Source organism: Rattus norvegicus, chromosome 4, assembly GCF_036323735.1.
Source record: "Rattus norvegicus strain BN/NHsdMcwi chromosome 4, GRCr8, whole genome shotgun sequence".
Lineage (NCBI taxonomy): Eukaryota > Metazoa > Chordata > Mammalia > Rodentia > Muridae > Rattus > Rattus norvegicus.
In genome coordinates, this window is record NC_086022.1 from 78605698 (window position 1) to 78624400 (window position 18703).

Sequence of the window (18703 nt, forward strand, 5' to 3'; positions counted from 1 at the left end):
CTCTGCTCCAAACTTTGTCTCCATATCTCCTCCTATGAATATTTTTGTTCCCCCTTTTAAGAAGAATTGAAAGATCCATACTTTGGTCATCCTTCTTCTTCAGCTTCATGTGTTCTGTGGACTGTATCTTGGCTATTTTGTGCTTTTGGGCTAATATCCACTTGTCACTGAGTACATATCAAGTGTGGTCTTTGTGATTGGGTTATTTCACTAAGGATGAGATTTTCTAGTTCCATCCTTTTGCCTATGCATTTATGTAGTCATTGTTTCTGATAGCTGAGTAATATTCCATTGTGTAGATGTACCACATTTTCTGCATCCATTCCTCTGTTGAGGGACATCTGGGTTCTTTCCAGCTTCTTGCTATTATAAATAAGGCTGCTATGAGCATAGTGGAACAAGTGTCCTTGTTATATGTTGGAGCATCTTCTGGGTATTTGCCCAGAAGAAGTATAGCTTGGTCCTCAGGGTAGTACTATATTCAATATTCTGAGGAATCTCCAGTTGATTTTCGGAGTGGTTGTACCAGTCTTCAATCCCACCAACAATGGAGGAGTGTTCCTCTTTCTCCACATCCTCACCAGCACCTGTTGTCACTTGAGTTTTTGATCTTAGCCATTCTGACTGGTGTGAGGTGAATTCTCAGGGTTGTTTTGATTTGCATTTCCCTGAGGACTAAGGAGGTTGAACATTGCTTTAGGTGCTTCTCAGTCATTCGATATTCCTCAGCTGAGAATTCTTTTTTTAGCTCTGTATGCCATTTATGATTAGGATTATTTGATTCTCTGGAGTCTAACATCTTGATATCTTTGTATATATTGGATATAGGCCCTCTGTCAGATGTAGGATTGGTAAAGATCTTTCCGAATCTGTTGGTTGCTGTTTTGTCCTAATGACAGTGTCCTTTGCCTTACAAGAGCTTTGGAATTTTATGAGTGCACATTGGTCGATTCTTGATTTTAGAACATAAGCCATTGGTGTTCTGTTCAGAAAATTTTCCCCAGTTCGCATGTGTTAGAGGCTCTTTCCTACTTTTTCTTCTAGTAGTTTAATCTAAGCTTTACCTCGTACACTGAGTGACCCAAGAGGTCACTGCCTTAGAGGACAATCCATGCACTAGCATAAGTGACTTTGACCTGATTTAGTTTCAGAAAACATCACGGAAACTGAGCCTGAGTAAAATCCACTGCACACGTGGGCACAGACCAGGACACCACACAGGGCAAGGGACAATGAGATAATAGGGATTTTATTTGGTTGTTTTTGACTACTTACAACATTTGATTAACATCTAAAAGAAACCTTAGGAAGGGGGCACCTGGATTTGAACCAGGGACCTCTTGATCTGCAGTCAAATGCTCTACCCCTGAGCTATACCCCCACCTGTTTATTAATGTCTCACAGGCACTCAGAACCTGCATGGCCACTCCCTGGCTGTAAACATGTGGCATGTGCACCCGACAGTGCTCTGCCATCATCTGCTTCCTCCTATGAAGCTCAGTCCTGAGCTGCCTATGCACATCTGACAGCCATGTCCTCATGAGTGACTAGCATTCCCCTGCCTTAGACCCTAGCTGAGGCAGGGACATTAAACTCAGGAGGCCTCAGCTGAAGCTGTTTGACCTCCTTCAATATTACTGAAGGAGCCATAAGCAAACACGCTGGCTGCTGAGCTGACCTTTGCAGGTGAGTGAGAGGCAGGAGTAGACAGAGGGGAAAGTTCTCTATCCACTGAGAAATCCTTGGCCAGAGGGTATATGAGGGACAAATAAAACACTCCTGCTAAATGACCAAGTAATGGAGAGACTGCAGATATGATGAAGGACATCTGGAGACCATAGTGAGTGAAGCGTGATGCAGGACAGTGACTGATAAGGTGATCAGCAGGTGACAGTCCTGGAGCAGGGCGTGATTGAGATTAATGTCCTGTGTTGCTCTTTCTAGGACTTTGTAGACTCCCTCATTGGCACAGGTCACCTGCACTGCCTCACCCGAGGATGTAGAACACATGGTGACATCTGCAGTGGCTAGAAGACCTGACCCACCTCCTTCAGACCAGACTCTATCAGGCTTGGATTCACCATGTCCTCCCCATAGGCCGACCCCTTAGAGTCCCTCCATGCCCAGCACACTGCAGCCTTAGCTGCTCAGCATCCATGGACGCTCAATTGGAGAACCAGTGTGCAGGGCCGGAGTCCTGCTCTGTTCCCCCCTGAGATTTTGCCTGCAAATTCCTCCCATTTATTCTCTCCGCACCCCACTCTGACCCTCAGCACATGCTTACACTGGGAATCTTTTCTGTGACTTTTTTCAGCCTCTGCTCTCCTGAACTTTATCATTTCCTGGCCCTAAATTTGAAATAAAATCTCTAAATCTGAGAACAATTTAACCTCATGCTGGTCCCAAACCTTTAGCTCAGCAGGGACCAGGTACAAAGACTGGCTATTTTATCAGTCAGAGCTCAGCCTACAGAATCAACCAAAGTGGGGCCAGAAATCTCTGCTGTGTGGACCCATCCCCAACAGAGATGCCAGGGATGTAGTCTGTGGAGACAGAGAACAAGGGGAGGATTCAGGGAGGCCCTGGCACAGTGTTTGTGATTTGCATAAGCTGCTGAGGAAAACCACAAAATGTTTCTTTTTGGAAAATATTCATTCATAATTTACCTAGTAAATATACTTTTGTTGTATATTTTACTCATAGAACAAGATTTATGCAAAGTAGTTAAACCATTACACCAAGGGGTTGGGGATTTAGCTCAGTGGTAGAGCGCTTGCCTAGCAATTGCAAGGCCCTGGGTTCAGTCCCCAGCTCCGAAAATAAAGAAAAAAGAAAAAAGAAAAAACCATTACACCAAAACCAGGTTTAGGAGCCACATTGGTGAATTCTTACAGAATTAAAAGCAAATAACACAAAGTTCACATAAGCATTGCAGAGACAGAGCAGGAAGTTACCATTGACCAACTCACTATAGAGTCAGCAGAGGCTTAGTATCCAGTTTTGAGAGAAATTGTGTGTGTGTGTGTGTGTGTGTGTGTGTGTGTGTGCGTGCATGTGTGTGTTTGTGTGCACGTGTGTATGTGTGTGTGCCTGTGTGTTTGTGCGTGCATGTGTGTGTGTTTGTGTGCATGTAGGTATGTGTGTGTGTTTGTGTACATGTATGTGTGTGTGTATGTGTATAAATGAACTTTTTAAGGAAAACGTGGTTGTGTTGTTTGAAATATAAACATACAGGCTTGCAGTTGGTATACAGTGACTACTACCCATCAACCCAACCCGGGGTTTTTCGGATGAATGTTGGAGAAGATCCCTGGATCCAGCATTGGATCTTCCTAGGCTCTGCCACTTGTGACAGAAAAATATCCCAACAAAGGCTCAAGGGAGACATGGACCTTCTCTTTCACGTTGGAGCCAATATCCTCCAAAACTCTAGTGGATTTTGTCCACTCGTGGCAACACACATGAGAGAAGGGGGCATTGTGACCCAGTGCTGTGCTGATTTATTTCTGTGTTTGGTTGTATGGAATCTCTGTCACTCTGTAGAAAGAGCTGAAGCCATCAGCATATCAGTGGAGAGGTTGCATGTTCCCTCTGTGTCTTCAGTGAAAAGACAGGAAGAGGTGCTATCTGGGGTCCAATAGGGAGCTCCAGCGTGGTCAGGATCTGCTTGTTCCTTCACACTGAGCTGTAGCAACAGCTGCCAAAATGTCGGGATCATTGTTGGGATTTTTTTTTAAATGAAGCAGCAGCAATTTTTATTGAGGGACCTAAACTGAAAATAGGTTTAAAACATAATTTAAAAAAATAAGGGTTGGGGATTTGGCTCAGTGGCAGAGCGCTTGCCTAGGAAGCACAAGGCCCTGGGTTCTGTCCCCAGCTCCGGAAAAAAAAAGAACCAAAAAAAAAAAAAAAAAGATTACCTATGCGTATATGGGGTTGGGGATTTATTTAGCTCAGTGGTGCAAGGCCCTGGGTTCGGTCCCCAGCTCCGGAAAAAAAAAAAGAAAAAGAAAAAAAAAATAAAACAGCAAAAGTGCCAAAAAATATATGACTTTTTAAAAAACACTTTCCTTTTTTTTTTGTTGTTTGTTTGTTTTTAATATGTAGCAAGTGATGCCTCGGGTCCAGCCACCAGGAGCGTCTCACCCGATGGGTGAATCTCTAGTAACGACCCTTTTAGAAAGACATATATACTCAGATTTATACACTTTGTGTTTTCTTCATAGCTATGTACAGAGCACCCAAGTCTAGGGCTCAGCCCCAGGGCACATCCCTGCTCCCAATCACTGACTTCCTGTCTTCTGGTACCAGGTATTTGGTCAGCAAAGCAAATTAGTATTGGAATTAAGAAGCTACTGGTACCATCCATCTGGAGCAGAGGTTGCCACCTTTGGTTAAGGCCTAAACAGAATCCTCGGTGCTTCAGGAGCCCCAAGGCCCCTGCCACCAGAACACAAGGGACTGATGGATCAACAAGAACATCCAGGAAGCTCTTGCCTGCACACCTATGCCACTTGCTTCCACTCCAGAGACCTCCCAGCAGTGCCAGGCAGCAGGGTTGGTCTTGGTCTAACACTTGGGAAGGAGGAAGTAGCCACCAGCAAGTACCTGCCTCTTGGCTCCTCTCTCACACAGCAGGCTAAGAAGAGGAAGAGAGGGGTCTTGTGGGTGATGGAGGGGTAAGCTACACAGGAAGGCCTCAGTCAGGCACTGGTTCTTGCCAGCCACAAAGGAGAAGGAGACAGTGTTTACAACGGGGAGTTGCAGGTGATGGGCACGGGTGATGACAGAATGGGGGAAGGCTAGGGACGGTTGGTCATCAGCGCCATTTGAGTCCACCATTCACAAGCTGGGTGGGGTGTCATGGCAGACAGGGCTCCTCAGGTAATGGCTCATGAAAGAAGACAGAGTCCTCCCCTGAAGAGCAGGTAGAGCTCCGTGTGTTGGGGAAGCTGGGCGAGTACTGATCCAGTGGCATGAACAGGTCCAGATACTCCTGGTTGGAGGTCAAGGCCACAATGCAGTCCAGGTCTTCCACCAGCTGCTTGAAAGTAGGTCTCTGAGAGGGTACTGCATGCCAGCAGTCCCGCACCGTCATGTACAGCTCATTGGTACAGTTACTGGGCTTGTCCATTCGATGACCCTCCTTCAGCAGCTTGTAAAGTTCTTCCACAGGCACACTGGGGTATGGGAAGATCTCCCACAAGAGCACCCCAAAAGACCACCCATCCTTCTGGGATGTAGATCCGGTCAAACAATGCCTCAGGTGCCATCCACTTCACAGGCAGCCACGTTGGTGGTTTTCTTATAGTAGTCGATATGGTGAATGTCTCGAGCTAGGCCAAAGTCTGCGATCATCATGACCTTATCCTCTGTCACCAGGACATTCCTAGCAGCCAGGTCTCAGTGTATAAACTTCTTTGAGGCAAGATACTCCATGCCCCAGACCACTTGATAGGCACAGGACACCAGATCTTTGGAAGACAGCTGTTCCTCGGGGTTGTGGCTGGGGCTGTAGCACTACTCCAGCCCAGGAGGCCTCCGGGCCTGCAGATACTCCCAAAGATTGCCTTTGGGGGCATAATCCACGATGACATAGAGGGAATCATCCTGGGTGCACACCCCCAGCAGATTAATGATATTCTTGTGCTTCCCGATCATTTTCATCATCTCCATCTCTGAGATCAGGTCTGACAGGTCCTTCTCTGTTTCATTAGACTTCAACATCTTTCTCCGCCACTTTGGTCATGCGGTTGGGTTTGTCCTTATCCAGACCGATGGCTTCGGCCAATACCACCTGCCCGAAGCCCTTGCCAAGCGGTTTTCTTAAGACCAGTCTGTCTCGGGGCAGCTCCCAGCAGGGATCTTCAGGGAGGTCATATTCAGAGACACCAGCTAGCATGGGGGGTCCCACTGGAGGAGAGTTATGAAGGCTAAACCAGGTGAACCCCAGAGTTCATGGATGCACTAGAGTCAGCTGACACTGTTACCTGTCTGCACAGAAGGGTGCTCTTAGCCAGTTTATGCACAGCCATCTGGCTATGGAAGTCGCTCTTCTTGATGCCGCTTTTCATCTTGTAGATGACGACGGGCCCCAGCATACAGGAGATCAGGAAGGCCCCGGTGCAATAGATAATGATTTCCAGGTACAGAGGTGAGGTCATCATGGCTTGTCTCTCTTCCAGGGCTTCCCAACGGTCAACCATGTAGAGTGATGGGAGAGTCCAATAGAGTTACCTGCCAAGCACGTATACCCTCCTGCATCCTCAAAGGAGACATTCCGTAGATGAAGCACCTCCATTTCCTTGTCGGTGGTATTAACTCCAGCAGTCTTCAGGATCTGGACATATGGCAAGCTGTCTGGACCAATCTTACTCCCGTTCATCTTGATGTGCTTCAGCCACTGGATGTGAGGCTGTGGGTCACTGTACACCTTACACATGAACTCCACGGTGCTGCCCGGGGCCACGGTCTTGTTGGCAGGTAGCCCTGCCTGAAGGATGGGCCGGTGAGGGGATCGCTCCACAACATCTAGCTGGTAGGTGTGGTTAATGCTCCCATACTCATTCTCCATGGTGCAGGTGTAGTTGCCCTTGTTGAAAGGCACCACAGAGTCCACTATGATGCTCCAAGTGGCATAATGAACCTTGTAGCCTCCAATTCAGTGGTCAGGTTTGAATTCCTTGCCATTCTTCAACCAGCGCAAAGTGGGGCTGGGTGTCCCGCTCGACGGGCATTTGAACTTCACCGTCTTGGCAGCTGGCACTGCGTGCAGTTTCCTCTCCATTTTTTCTGGGGATGTCCAGTATGGCGCTACAGGCCTATGGTTTGGTTTGGTGGTGTCTGTCCCTTTCTCCTCTGAGGAGGAATCATCGTCGTCATCATCATCCTCCGAGGATGGCAGTGCATCTGAGACATTGGCGGAGAAGTAGGTGGTATCGCTACCAGAGGGGCTGCTGGTCACACAAGCGTAGAGGCCAGAGTCAGCGGGGATGGAATCCTGCACCTCCACCTCCTCCCCTGTGATGTGGGTGCGACTGCTCTCCACCAGCTGCACCCACAGCGAGTTGATGCTCTGCACATCATTGCGCAGCCGACAGTGAAGCTGTAGCAGGCCATGGGTGGACCAGGAGAGACTCCACTTCCACAGGGACTCCCCAGGGTTGAGCTTTCATCCCAGGCAGATCTCTTCTGAGGTCGAGGCTAGCCTGGTCTACAGAGTGAATTCCAGAACAGCCAGGGCTACACAGAGAAACTGTGTGTCAAACAAACAAACAAACAACAACAACAACAACAACAACAACAAAACAGGTAAAAAGGTCATAGGTCCTCTAGCTTCAGTCTCCATTACTGCCTCAGCCAGAATTTTTTAATTAATTACATTTCAAATTTACATTTATTTATATTTCAAATGTTGTCTCCTACCCCTTCCCTAACACCCCACTCATCCCCTCTCTCCTTTGCCTCTAAGAGGTGCTCCCCCACCCACCCACCTACTCCCACTTCACCCCCTAGCATCCCCAGGGACTTTATTCCAAAGAGTAACAGTTAGAATACAGACACACGGCTCCTACAGTACAAATGCTGAACCTGTAGAACAGATGCCAGTCATGAGCCACCACTGGATAACAACCAGGCCCTTGAGCATCTTGGGAAACTTGTGAGCTATGGAATCCTCATGGTCTTATGCTCCCCCTTCTGAGAGCCAGAACTCCCATATTCCCAGCTCTGATGAATCACCTGGATGTCCTCAACTGTTTTACCAGCTCAGTATGCATAACTCCATCTTCTTTAGGATCCACAGCTACTGCCCAATTCGTCTGTGTCTTGATTCCATAATCTGAGGACCATTGATGGTTCTTTCGAATAAAACCTAGCTTTTTGGGTTTATGAAATTTACTCTACATTCTAAAACTGTAGAAGACTTTCTCACCTAAAATACTTGAGAGACAATGAACACATGGTCAGCTATGTGTGAGGGATCTGATGGACAATAACACAGCTGTGTCCTCCACTGGGGTGAATCTCAAGTCACGAGTCAAGAGAGAGAGTAGGTCTATACTATGAATATGGACAGTTAGTTTCCAAAATCAGACAAAAAGGGGGCACCTGGATTTGAACCAGGGACCTCTTGATCTGCAGTCAAATGCTCTACCCCTGAGCTATACCCCCATTGGTACCAGTGTACACACATAATTGTCACATCTGAGTGGTGATCCATTAGTACTGACTATAAAGTTAAATTACAGATGCTCACAAACCTATATCTCAGAAGCTGTCTGACCTGACAGACAAGATGCCTTCCTCAGCTAAAGTTTCCCTACACCCATATAAACTAGGTATATACACCTTCTCAGCCCATTCTTGAATAGCATCATCAGCAAAGGAAATGGAGAAGAGCAGCCTGCAGACCCTGAGCCCACTTCACACTTCTGTCCTGGGTTAGCTCTTTAGCTGGCCAACTGCCTTCCACCTTGGCCCCCAAACACCTTTCTCTTCCTTCCCTGAAGGCAGATGAGCTGTAACAAAGTTTTCACAGGGCCACAGCTGGCACTGTCAGTAGCAACACTGCAGCATCCTTCTCTGCCTGGTACAGCAGCTCAGCAGTCTTTAGCCTCTGCGGGTGAAGTAAGTGAAGAGTGGGCTCTGGAAAGTGGAGAGGAGCACACAGGGGAAGTATTCACAGCCTGGTTTTGTGATTTGTCTCCTTAGTTCTAACCACAGATTCACCTGATAGGCCAAGAGGATTAAAGGTTTATGGGTAGGCTTTCCTTTCTGGTCCCTGGACACTGGCTGTCACTATAACTGCTGGGCCTAGAAAATCCTTAAGTTCTCTTTCATAATCCTTGCCTTCTATTTATAAAGTAATAGAACCAAAGAAACTAGGTCTATGGAGAAACAGGGAGACAGATATTAAGAATGTGAGGGACAGTCAGCATGTAGGAAGAGATGGAAGGCAGCCATTTATCCACATGACAGGCTGGTCTGTAACTCTGGTCAGGTCCATGACTGGAATGAATGGAAGAAACATAGGACGAGTGTGTGTGTGGTATCTCCACGAGTAAAAATTAAATGTGTGGTAGGGGGCACCTGGATTTGAACCAGGGACCTCTTGATCTGCAGTCAAATGCTCTACCCCTGAGCTATACCCCCACCTGTTTATTAATGTCTCACAGGCACTCAGAACCTGCATGGCCACTCCCTGGCTGTTAACATCTGGCATGTGCACCTCCCGGTGCTCTGCCATCATCTGCTTCCTCCTATGAGGCCCAGCCCTGAGCTGCCTCTGCACATCTGATGACCATGTCCTCAGGAGTAACTAGCATTCTCCTGCTCAAGACCTAGCTGAGGCAGGAGGCTTCAGCTGGAGCTGTTTCAACCCTCAACTCAACTAAAACCCACATGCAGCACAATGATTCCTTGGTGGCCTTTGGAGGAGCTGCATCAGCAGAGCAGGGACAGAGAATGCTGACACTATGGCCTCTACCTGAGCCTTCAAACCTATCACCTCTACACAAACTTGTTTGTATATATCTTTTATTGAATATTTTCTTTACTTACATTTCAAATGTTATCCCCTTTCCTGATTTCCCTTCTGGAATCCCCATATCCTTTCCTCCCTCCCCCTGCCTCTATGAGAGTCTTCCCCAACCTACCTACTCCCTCAGATCTCCTTGCCCTGCTATTCCTCTACAGCAGACATTGAGCCTTCACAGGGTCAAAGGGCTCTCCTCTCGTTGATGCCTGATCAGTCCACCTTTACTGCATATGTGGCTGGAGCCATTGGTCCATCCATGTGTACTCTTTGGTTGGTGGTTTAGTTTCTGGGACCTCTGGGGGATCTGGTTTGTTGATATTGTTGTTCTTCCTATGGGGTTGGAAACCCCTTCAGCTGTTCAGTCCTTTTTTTTATTGCATATGTTTTACTTACATTTAAAATGGTGTCCCCTTTCCTGGTTTCCCTTTCATAAAGTCCCAATCCCCTTCCCCTTCCCCCTTCTTCTATGAGGGTGTTCCCCCTCCCTAACAACCTACTCCTTCCCACCTCCCAGCCCTGACATTCCCCTGCACTGGGGGGGGGGTCCAGCCTTGGTAGGATCAAGGATTTCTCCTCCCATTGGTGCCCAACAAGGCCATCCTCTGCTACATATGCAGCTGGAGCTATGGGTCTATCCATGTGTTCTCCTTGGATGGTGGTTTAGTCCCTGGGAGCTCTGGTTGGTTGGTATTGTTGTTCTTATGGGGTGGCAAGCCCCTTCAACTCCTTCAACCTTTTCTCTAACTTCTCCAATGGAGATCCCATTCTCAGTTCAATAGTTGGCTGCTAGCATTTGTCACACTCTGGCAGAGCCCCTCAGGACAGCTATATCAGGCTCCTGTCAGCATGCATTTTTTAGCATCAGCAATATTGTCTGGGTTTGGTGGCTGTATGTATATGGGCTAAATTCCCAGGTGAGGCAGGCTCTGAACAATCATTTCTTCTGTCTCTACTCCAAACTTTGTCTCCATATCGCCTATGAATATTTTTGTCACCCCTTTTAAGAATAACTGAAGCATCCGTACTTTGGTTTTCCTTCTTCTTGAGCTTCATGTGGTCTGTGGATTGTATCTTGGGTAATCTGAGCTTTTGGGCTAACATCTACTCATCAGTGAGTGCATACCATGTGTGTTCTTTTGTGACTGTGTTATTTCACTCAGGATATTTTCTAGTTCCATCCATTTGCCTATGAATTTCATGAATTCATTGTTTTTGATAGCTGATTAGTCTACATTGTGTAGATGTACCACATTTTCTGTATCTGTTTCTCTGTTGAAGGGCATCTGGGTTCTTTCCAGCTTCTGGCTATTATAAATAAGGCTGCTATGAACATAGTGGAGCATGTGTCTTTGTTATATGTTGGAGCATCTTTTGGATATATGCCCAGGAGTGGTACAGCTGGGTCCTCAGGTAGTAGTAAGTCCAATTTTCTGAGGAACCTCCAGGCTGATTTCCAGAGTGGTTGTACCAGCTCCCACCAACAATGAAGGAGTGTTCCTCTTTCTCCACATCCTTACCAGCATCTGCTGTCGCCTGAGCTTTTGATCTTAGCCATTCTGACTGGTATGAGGTAGAATCTCAGGGTTGTTTTGATTTGCATTTCCTAAATGACTAAGGATGTTGAACATTTCTTTAGGTACTTCTCAGCCATTTGATATTCCTCAGCTGAGAATTCTTTGTTTAGCTCTGTACTCCATTTTTAATAGGGTTTTTTAACTCTCTGAAATCTAACTTCATCAGTTCTTTGTATATATTGGATATTAGTTAGCCCTCTATGGGATATAGGATTGGTAAATATCTTTTCCCAATCTGTTGGTTGCCATTTTGTCCTAATGACAGTGTCTTTTGCCTTACAGGAGCTTTGCAATTTATGGAGTCCCATTTGTGCATTCTACATCTTAGAACATAAGCCATTGGTGTTCTCTTCAGGAAAATTTCCCTAGTGCCCATGTGATTGAGGTTCTTCCCCACTTTTTCTTCTATTAGTTTCAGTGTATCTGGTTTTATGTAGAGGTTCTTGATCCAGTTTTGACTTAAACTTTGCACAGCATGGTAAGAATGGATTAATTTGTACTTGTCTACATGCTGACCTCCAGTTGAACCAACACCATTTGTTAAAAATGCTGTCTCTTTTCCATTGGATGGTTTTAGCACCTTTGTTAAAGATTACATGACCACAGGTGTGTTGGTTCATTTCTGAGTCTTCAATTCTATTCCATTGATCTACCTGCCTGTCTCTGTACCAATACCATGCAGTTTTTATGATGACTGCTCTATAATATAGCTTGAGGTCAGAGATGGTGATCCCCTGCAGAAGTTCTTTTATTGTTGAGAATAGTTTTCGCTATCCTGGGTTTTTTGTTATTCCAAATACATTTGAAAATTGCTCTTTCTAACTCTATAGAATTGAGTTGGAATTTTGATGGGGATTACATTGAATCTATAGATTGCTTTTGGCAAAATGGAGCATGGAACATCTTTTCATCTTCTGAGATCTTCAATTTCCTTAAGAATTTTTACGTTCTTGTCATACAGATCTTTCACATGCTTGGTTAGAGTCACACTGAGGTATTTCATATTATTTTTGACTATTGTGAAGGGTGCCATTTCCCTAATTTCTTTCTCAGCCTATTTATCCTTTGAGTAGAGGAAGGCTATTGATTTGTTTGAGATAATTTTATATCCAGCCACTTTGTTGAAGTTGTTTATCAGACTTAGTAGTTCTCTGATGAACCTTTTAGGTTCACTTAAGTATACTATCATATCATCTGCAAATAGTGATATTTTGACTTCTTCCTTTTCAATCTGTATCCCTTTGACCTCCTTATCTCCTAGCTCTGGCTAGGAATTTAAGTACTTTATTGTATAAGTGGGGAAAGAGTGGGCCGCTTTGTCTAATCCCTGACTTTTGTGGAATTACTTCAAATTTCTCTCCACTTAGTTTCATTTTGGCTACTGGTTTGCTGTATTTTGCTTTTACTATGTTTAGATATGGGCCTTGAATTCCTGATCTTTCCAAGATTTTTAAAATGAAGGGGTGTTGAATTTTGTCAAATGCTTTCTCAGCATCTAATGAGATCATGTCTTTTTTTCATTTCTTTGAGTTTGTTTATCTAGTGTATTATGTTGATGGATTTCCGGATACTGAACCATCCCTGCATACCTGGGATGAAGCCCACTTGATAATGATGGATGATGGTTTTGATGTGTTCTTGAATTTGGTTTGCAAATTTGGTTTGTTGAGTATTTCTGCATTGATATTCATAAGGGAAATTGGTCTGAATTTCTTTCTCTTTGTTGCATCTTTGTGTGGTTTAGGTATAAGTGTAATTGTGGCTTCATAGAAGCAATTGGGTAGTGCTCCTTCTGTTTGTACTCTGTGGAACAGTTTGGACAGTACTGGTGTGAAGGTCTGATAGAATTCTCCACTGAGCTTTTTTTTTTTTTTTTGGTTGGGACACTTAATAACTGCTTCTATTTCTTTAGGAGTTATTGGACTGTTTAGATGGTTTATCTGATTCTGATTTAACTTTGGTATCTGATATCTGTGTAGAAAATTGCCCATTTCATCCAGATTTTCTGGTTTTGTTGAACATAGGCTTTAGCAGTAGGATCTAGTGATTTCTTTTTAAAATTTTCTCAGATTCTGTTTTTATGTCTCCCTTTTCATTTCTGATTTTGTTAATTTGGATACTCTTTCTGTGCCTTCTGGTTAGTCTGGCTAAGTGCTTATCTATTTTGTTGATTTTCTCAAAGACCCAGCTCCTGGTTTTATTGATTATTTGTATATTTCTTTTTATTTCTACTTGGTTGATTTCAGCCCTGAGTTTGATTATTTCCTGCCCTCTACTCCTCTTGGGTGTATTTGCTTCTTTTTGTTCTAGAGCTTTTAGGTGTGCTGTCAAACTGCTGACATATGCTCTCTCTAGTTTCTTTTTGTAGGCTCTCAGAGCTATGAGTTTTCCTCTTAGCACTGCTTTCATTGTGTCCTATAAGTTTGGGTATGTTGTGCTTTCGTTTTCATTAAATTCTAAAAAGTCTTTAATTTCTTTATTTCTTTGTTCACCAAGTTATTGAGTAGAGTGTTGTTCAACTTCCAGAATATGTGGACTTTCTGTCATTTTTGTTGTTATTGAAGACTAGCCTTAGTCTGTTGTGATTGGATAGGATGCATAGAATTATTTCAATCTTCTTTTATTGGTTCAGGCTTGTTTTGTGACTGATTATATGGTCAATTTTGGAGAAGGTACCATGAGGTGCTGATAGAAATGTATATTCTTTTGTTTTAGGATGGAATGTTCTATAACTATCTGTTAAATCTATTTGGTTCATAACTTCTGTTAGTTTCTTTATGTTTCTGTTTAGTTTCTGTTTTCATGATCTATTGATCAGAGTGGGGTGTTGAAGTCTCCCACTAGTATGTGTGCTTTGAGCTTTAGTAAGGTTTCTTTTATGAAAGTAGCTGCCCTTACATTTGGAGCATAGATATTCAGGATTGAGAGTTCATCTTGGTGGGTTTTTCCTTTGACGAATATGAAGTGTCCTTCCTTACCTTTTTTGATAACTTTTGGTTGAAAGTTGATTTTATGCGATTTGAGAATGGCGACTCCAGCTTGTTTGAACCATTTGTTTGGAAAATTGTTTTCCAGCCATTTACTCTGAGGTATTGTCTGTCTTTGTCACTGATGTGTGTTTCCTATATGCACCAAAATGCTGTGTCCTCTTTATGTATCCAGTCTCTTAGTCTATGTCTTTATATTGGGGAATTGAGTGCATTGATGTTAAGAAATAGTGATTTTTGTTACCTGTTATTTTGGTGGTTAGAGGTGGGATTATGTTGGTATGTTTCTCCTCTTTGGGGCTTGTTGCAAGAAGATTATTTTCTTGCTTTTTCTATGGTGTACTTTCCCTCCTTGTGTTGGAGTTTTCCATCTATTATCCTTCGTAGGGCTGGATTGCTGTAAAGAATTGTGTAACTTTGGTTTTGTCATGGAATATCTTGGTTTCTCATCTATGTTAATTGAGAGTTTTGCTGGATATAGTAGCCTGAGCTGGCATTTGTGTTCTCTTAGGGTCTGTATGACATCTGTCTAGGATTTTCTGGCTTTCATAGTCTCTGGTAAGAAGTCTTGTATAGCTGCCCACTCTCTCCCTACTTATTCAATATAGTTCTTGAAGTTCTAGCCAGAGCAATCAGACAACAAAAGGAGGTCAAGGGGATACAGATCAGAAAAGAAGAAGTCAAAATATCGCTATTTGCAGATGATATGATAGTTTATTTAAGTGATCCCAAAAGCTCCACCAGAGAACTACTAAAGCTGATAAACAACTTCAGCAAAGTGGCTGGGTATAAAATTAACTCAAATAAATCATTAGCCTTCCTCTACACAAAAGAGAAACAAGCCGAGAAAGAAATTAGGGAAACGACACCCTTCATAATAGACCCAAATAATATAAAGTACCTCGGTGTGACTTTAACCAAGCAAGTAAAAGATTTGTACAATAAGAACTTCAAGACACTGAAGAAAGAAATTGAAGAAGACCTCAGAAGATGGAAAGATCTCCCATGCTCATGGATTGGCAGGATTAATATAGTAAAAATGGCCATTTTACCAAAAGCGATCTACAGATTCAATGCAATCCCCATCAAAATACCAATCCAATTCTTCAAAGAGTTAGACAGAACAATTTGCAAATTCATCTGGAATAACAAAAAACCCAGGATAGCTAAAACTATCCTCAACAATAAAAGGACTTCAGGGGGAATCACTATCCCTGAACTCAAGCAGTATTACAGAGCAATAGTGATACAAACTGCATGGTATTGGTACAGAGACAGACAGATAGACCAATGGAATAGAATTGAAGACCCAGAAATGAACCCACATACCTATGGTCACTTGATTTTTGACAAAGGAGCCAAAACCATCCAATGGAAAAAAGATAGCATTTTCAGCAAATGGTGCTGGTTCAACTGGAGGGCAACATGTAGAAGAATGCAGATCGATCCATGCTTATCACCCTGTACAAAGCTTAAGTCCAAGTGGATCAAGGACCTCCACATCAAACCAGACACACTCAAACTAATAGAAGAAAAACTAGGGAAGCATCTGGAACACATGGGCACTGGAAAAAATTTCCTGAACAAAACACCAATGGCTTATGCTCTAAGATCAAGAATCGACAAATGGGATCTCATAAAACTGCAAAACTTCTGTAAGGCAAAGGACACTGTGGTTAGGACAAAACGGCAACCAACAGATTGGGAAAAGATCTTTACCAATCCTACAACAGATAGAGGGCTTATATCCAAAATATACAAAGAACTCAAGAAGTTAGACCGCAGGGAGACAAATAACCCTATTAAAAATGGGGTTCAGAGCTAAACAAAGAATTCACAGCTGAGGAATGCTGAATGGCTGAGAAACACCTGAAGAAATGTTCAACATCTTTAGTCATAAGGGAAATGCAAATCAAAACAACCCTGAGATTTCACCTCACACCAGTGAGAATGGCTAAGATCAAAAACTCAGGTGACAGCAGATGCTGGCGAGGATGTGGAGAAAGAGGAACACTCCTCCATTGTTGGTGGGATTGCAGACTGGTACAACCATTCTGGAAATCAGTCTGGAGGTTCCTCAGAAAATTGGACATTGAACTGCCTGAGGATCCAGCTATACCTCTCTTGGGCATATACCCAAAAGATGTCTCAACATATAAAAGAGACACGTGCTCCACTATGTTCATTGCAGCCTTATTTATAATAGCCAGAAACTGGAAAGAACCCAGATGCCCTTCAACAGAGGAATGGATACAGAAAATGTGGTACATCTACACAATGGAATATTACTCAGCTATCAAAAACAACAAGTTTATGAAATTCATAGGCAAATGGTTGGAACTGGAAAATATCATCCTGAGTGAGCTAACCCAATCACAGAAAGACATACATGGTATGCACTCATTGATAAGTGGCTATTAGCCCAAATGCTTGAATTACCCTAGATCCCTAGAACAAACGAAACTCAAGACGGATGATCAAAATGTGAATGCTTCACTCCTTCTTTAAATGAGGAAAAAGAATACCCTTGGCAGGGAAGGGAGAGGCAAAGATTAAAACAGAGACTGAAGGAACACCCATTCAGAGCCTGTCCCACATGTGGCCCATACATATACAGCCACCCAATTAGACAAGATGGATGAAGCAAAGAAGTGCAGACCGACAGGAGCCGGATGTAGATGTCTCCTGAGAGACACATCCAGAATACAGCAAATACATAGGCGAATGCCAGCAGCAAACCACTGAACTGAGAACAGGACCCCCGTTGAAGGAATCAGAGAAAGGACTGAAAGAGCTTGAAGGGGTTCGAGACCCCATATGAACAAAAATGCCAACCAACCAGAGCTTCCAGTGACTAAGCCACTACCTAAAGACTATACATGGACTAACCCTGGGCTCCAACCTCATAGGTAGCAATGAATGGCCTAGTAAGAGCACCAGTGGAAGGGGAAGCTCTTGGTCCTGCCAAGACTGAACCCCGAGTGAACTAGACTATGGGGGGGAGGGCGGCAATGGGGGGAGGGTTGGGAGGGGAACACCCATAAGGAAGGGGAGGGGGGTGGGGGATGTTTGCCCGGAAACCGGGAAAGGGAATAACACTCGAAATGTATATAAGAAATACTCAATAAAAAAAAAAAAAGAAGAAGTCTTGTATAATTCTGATAGGTCTGCCTTTATATGTTACTTGACATTTTTTTTTCAGAGCTGGGAACTGAACCCAGGGCCTTGGGCTTACTAGGCAAGTGCTTTACCACTGAGCTAAATCCTCAACCCCTGACATTTTTTCTTAGTGCTTTTAATATTCTTTGTTTTGTGCATTTGGTGTTTTAACTATTATGTGACAGGAGGAATTTATTTTCTGGTCCAACCTATTTGGGGTTCTGTAGGCTTCTTGTATGTTTATAGACATCTCTTTCTTTAGGTTAGGGAAGTTTTCTTCTATAATTTTGTTGAAGACATTTACTGGCCCTTTAAGTTGTGAGTCTTAGCTCTGTTCTTTACCTATTATCTGCAGGTTTGACCCTCTCACTGTGTTCTGGATTTCCTGGATGCTTTGGGTTAGGAGCTTTGTGCATTTTACATTTTCTTTGACTATTGTGTCAATGTTTTTATGGTTATCTTCTGCTCCTAAGATTCTCATCTATCTCTTCTATTCTGTTGGTGAGGCTTGTGCCTATGGCTCCTGATCTCTTTCATAGGTTTTCTATCTCCAGGGTTGTCTCCCTTTGTTGTTTCTTTATTGTTTCTATTTCCATTTTTAGATCCTGGATGGTTTTGTCCAATTCCTTTACCTGTTTGGTTGTGTTTTCCTGTAAGTCTTGAAGGGATTTTTGTGTTTCCTCTTTAAGGATCGCTACATGTTTACCTATGTTGTCTTGTATTTCTTTAAGGGAATTATTTATGTCCCTCTTAAAGTCCTCTATCATCATCATGAAATGAGACTTTAAATCCAAATCTTGCTTTTCTGGTGTGTTGGGATATCCAGTATTTGCTTTGGTGGGAGAACTGGGCTCTGATGATGGTAAGTAGTCTTGGTTTCTGTTGCTTAGGTTCTTGTGCTTGTGTCTTGTCATCTGGTTGTCTCTGTTGTTAGCTGGTCTTGCTGTCTCTGACAGTGGCCTGACCCTCCTGTAATCCTGTGAGTAGCACTCTTGGAGACTGGTTTTCTCCCAGTGGGATCTGTGTACAAAGAACTGTGGGACCAGGTCAGCTCTGGACGAAGGCAGAAACTGGAAGGGTCCTGTCCCAGACTGCTCCTGGGTTTGTGTGTTCTGAGGGCTCCAGGCAGGTCCCTCGGAGTAGAAGTGTTGGTCTTACCTCGGCTCTCAAGTGTGTCAGTACTCCTGGTGACTGGCTTTCTGCTCTGGGCACAGGCAGAGAAGGGAAGTATTCTCTCCCTGACTACTCCTAGGCTCCTGTGTCCAGAGGACTCTAGACAAGTTGTTCTTGGGGCCAGGAATGTGAGCAGAAGTAGTGGTCTTCCCAGAGCTCTCAGGATTGTCCACATTTCTGAGAGTCTAGCTCTATCTTCCACAGGATTTGGGTACAGAAAAGTGTGGGACCAGGTCAGCTTCTGGTGCAGAGTAAGGAGGAAGCAGCCCTGT

The 18703-nt window shown here is 43.9% G+C and overlaps 3 non-coding genes and 1 pseudogene across 3 annotated transcripts; all 4 read right to left on the reverse strand.

The window, feature by feature from the left end:
- Positions 1-1309: 1309 nt before the first annotated feature.
- Trnac-gca23 (transfer RNA cysteine (anticodon GCA) 23) lies at positions 1310-1381 on the reverse strand. Its single transcript has one exon. It is a non-coding gene; the product is annotated as a tRNA-Cys (tRNA).
- Positions 4820-7238, reverse strand: Fgfr1-ps1 (fibroblast growth factor receptor 1, pseudogene 1; annotated as a pseudogene).
- Positions 8101-8172, reverse strand: Trnac-gca24 (transfer RNA cysteine (anticodon GCA) 24). The gene has a single exon. It is a non-coding gene; the product is annotated as a tRNA-Cys (tRNA).
- A 909-nt stretch (positions 8173-9081) lies between these two features.
- On the reverse strand, positions 9082-9153 carry Trnac-gca25 (transfer RNA cysteine (anticodon GCA) 25). The gene has a single exon. It is a non-coding gene; the product is annotated as a tRNA-Cys (tRNA).
- Between the last annotated feature and the right edge of the window lie 9550 nt (positions 9154-18703).